Genomic DNA, 3,735 nt, shown 5'->3' with positions numbered 1-3,735 from the left:
TACTGTAAGGAGACACTGTACTGTTTATAGAGCCAGTTCCTTCACACCACATTATCAGCTTATGCACATAATTTCAGCAAACCATTTGAAGTTTAGAACTATCAAATGAATATCAATGTAGACCAGCACCATAAACTTCACCATATCTGGCATCTTCTTCCCTGGCGTTGATTCTGCGTTGAAGCGCAAACTGTCGGCGTTGCTGTCAGGCATCTGAAGAAGCAGCAGCATCACCTTTTGACATTCTTTTTTCATCAGTGTCTGCCAGCAGCTTGAGTGTCACATGACACTCATCAGTGTGTAGCCTGTTCATGACATCAATAAGGGCATTGGCACCCTCATTGAAAATGGAGACTGCTCTGGAAACCTCTCCTTTAACCCGCCGATATCCCATGAATGCTGTTTTGGAGCACCAGTTCCAGATCATGGCATTGAGACACTCGTTGTTTTGAGTGCCCCCATGCATCATCCGTTTCAAAAGGGCTTAGTCAGACATGCACCTGTACACAGGTATCATCTTGTGCGCAACTTCTACGCTGACATAGGTGGAAGACGGATGATCCTTGTGACTAGGTGGTTCTTCCCCCCGTGCAAGCAGCTTTCGGGACCTTTGGGACATTGTCTGTGATGAGGTTCATCATCAGTGGACATGGAGTGGTACAGCCCTACCCATATGACATTCTTCATATTGTCCTCATTATCCAGGATTTTCAAGATGGCACTGCGATAGAAATTTTGTAAGCTGTCACATTTTTTTTTTCAGTCAGGCGTCCCACACCACAACCTCCAAGACGCCCGTCTTTGGCTAACTTCCTCAAGGCAGTACCCATACGTTTATGTGCTTGATTGATGCACTCAAGCTTGCTAGACTGTCTGCGGGTGGTATGGATCAAGGTCACACACACCCTTGTATGCTGTGGAATCACCGACGCTAAGCATTTCAATATAACACAAGCACAACTTTTCTACACTTCTTCCCCACAATATCTGGGCTGCTCTTAGTTCCATTGACTTGCTGGACTGGTCATGAGTTTTGCAGCAGTCTGGTGCTTGTTGTTCTCTCCAAACAGCCAGATCTCTCTCTGGTAGGTCTTCTGCCTCAGTCAGCTTGCATGCATGACAGTACTTTGTCAGTACCTCAAAGTCTACGACGAGACCTGTCAGTACATAAATGCATATCCCCACACCAAAGAGAGAGGTGAAACCTTTTTTCTGCCAGGTGCCATCATAGGAGACACTGGTGTCAATGACAGGGGACTCTTCTCTCTAGTGCCACTTTCAACTCTGGGTCAGTTTCTGCATACTTCAGCTTCTGTAAACAAATTTACATAAATACACAAATATGTGATTGTTCACACACACAACCACATGCAATACATATACACAACACAAACAATACACACACAACATACTCAACACATGTTCATGTACTTTGTTCACACACACACACTCTCTCTCTCACACACACAAACAACAAAAACCCCAATCAAACAAAAACAATATACACAATGCACACTCAACACATCAGGTTTACATGTTCATGCGCTTGCTCACACACACACACACACACACACACACACACGATACACACACACACACACACACACACACACACCACACCACACTCAGCACATACATGTTTACATGTTCATGCACTTGTTCACACACACACACACACACACACACACACACACGAAATATGCGCAATGCACACAATATGCACAACACACACAAATCACACACTCAATACATACAGGTTTACTGTTCATGTGCTTGTTCACACACACACACACACACACACACACACACAATGGATATACAAGTTTGTATGTTCATGTGCTTCTTCACACACACACACACACACACACACACAATGAAGAGATATTATTCATCAATTGACAAAACGGGGCATAAATGTAACTTTCTGTTGGGTACATTCGCACTGTGGGACATCTAATGGATGGGTAGACCAAGCAGCCAGAAGAGCAGCACGTAATTTCGAAGGTGCAATACAACTTGACATCCAGTTAGATCTACATGAATGCTTTAATAGTGTAGAAAATATATCTAGAAATCGATTTAAGAAATTGCTTATAGATTCAAACAATCAATATTACCAGTATTTTGTAAACACAAAGAATGCAGCTAATCCCAAACATTTTCTAAATTTGACACCAACAGCACATTCAAGACAAATTACAAGTCTAATGTATAGAATTCGTTTGAATGCCTTTTGTACAAAATTTACAAAAATATAAAATGTATGTGCGGTAAGCAAATAACTATAAACCATCTATTCATTCATTGGCCTAGCATAAAACAGTTAATTCCAAAAGATGTAGTTGATGACTTTTCTACCAATATTCCATCCACCAGTTAATTTTTTTTTTATATATATATTTACGTACATTGCTGTAAGTTAATACTTGTTGACAGATACATACACATCTTCTTCCGATGACACCTCATTCATAACACACCACAATCTCTTTAAACTTTAATTTCTTATCATGTACTTTTCCTCTAATACATAACACGAACACTTTCTTACACTAATATTCACATGCATTCCCTTTCCTTTATCCACTACTTTTCTTCTTTCTGTCTAATAACACTTGTAGTGAACAGACGTTAAACTGAAGAAAACAATGAAGAGAAAATCTAACCTGTGACTCTCTTGTCATGGGACTGGTATGTCTTGAGATGCATAGCTGGTATTCCAACAGCAGCACCAATTTTTTTTTTTAGCACTGAATGGCTTCCTCCCTGTTCATGGCTGAACACTGTCATTTTTTTGAGTTGATCTCGAACAACACGTTATTTTTTGTCGCTGTCTTCTTTACGAGATGACGACATTTCGTATTTTTCGTAGCCATAAGCGTCACAACTCAAACGTGATGATGATGATGGCTGGTTCTTCGCTTGCGAAGATCAGTGGGAAGTTCCCGCCTGGGGTGGGTGGCATGCCTTTCGATGACTTAAATTAGTCCAATCCGTGATCTGCAGAGTCTGTGGCATTGTGGGCAGGTGTAGATCTGACCTGCGTTGCTGGACTGCGGACCTGGGTCTTTCCTTCTCCTTCTTTTCTCCTGGATGTTCAGTCGTAATTTTGTAGCAAATCATGGGCGTTGTTTCGGAACAACTGACACACTGATTCCGGTCTCCAAACAGTTTGGACAAAACACATCACATAGTAATCGTGTCAATTGAAACATGTGAACGATGCTCCAAAACTGTTCATCACCTTTGCCAACATGATCAGCTGCTCCCTTTGTCTCGATTTTTCTTCTCGAAGCACCCATGTCGAAACACGTGTCTTCTCTTGATTTCTTCGTCTGCGACGGCCCATCACTTTGCTTTTTTTTTTTTTCCCCACTTTTGCGAGCAGCCATCAGCTGCATATATCTTGATCTCTTCGCTTTAGACATGGGTCCTGGCATCTTTGTGATATTTATCAAATACTGTGTAAGACTGAATGGGAACGAATAACTCGCTGACGAAAGCACCGATTCTGGGTAATGTTCAACTTTAGAATACTAAACTCAGGGGGGCTGTTTAGACGAAAAACAAAGGGTGTTTTAGGCTCATCTCGATGCGCTGAGTTGAATGGAACCCTCAGCTAAGCTCTAGGACCACTCCTTTCCCATGAAACTGCGACAAATACACAGTAAGCTGAGTACTCCTTCCCCACCTGCACGCCATTTTGACTGCAATGAAAACACACAGAGATTGATG

General features: G+C 41.9%; 1 pseudogene; it reads right to left on the bottom strand.

The window, feature by feature from the left end:
* Positions 1–205: 205 nt before the first annotated feature.
* On the bottom strand, positions 206–3,349 carry LOC143277589 (uncharacterized; annotated as a pseudogene).
* Between the last annotated feature and the right edge of the window lie 386 nt (positions 3,350–3,735).

This window comes from Babylonia areolata, chromosome 34 (genome assembly GCF_041734735.1).
Source record: "Babylonia areolata isolate BAREFJ2019XMU chromosome 34, ASM4173473v1, whole genome shotgun sequence".
NCBI classification, from domain to species: Eukaryota; Metazoa; Mollusca; class Gastropoda; order Neogastropoda; family Buccinidae; genus Babylonia; species Babylonia areolata.
Note: the sequence above shows the minus strand (reverse complement) of the source record. Positions and strands in the feature narration are given on the sequence as shown.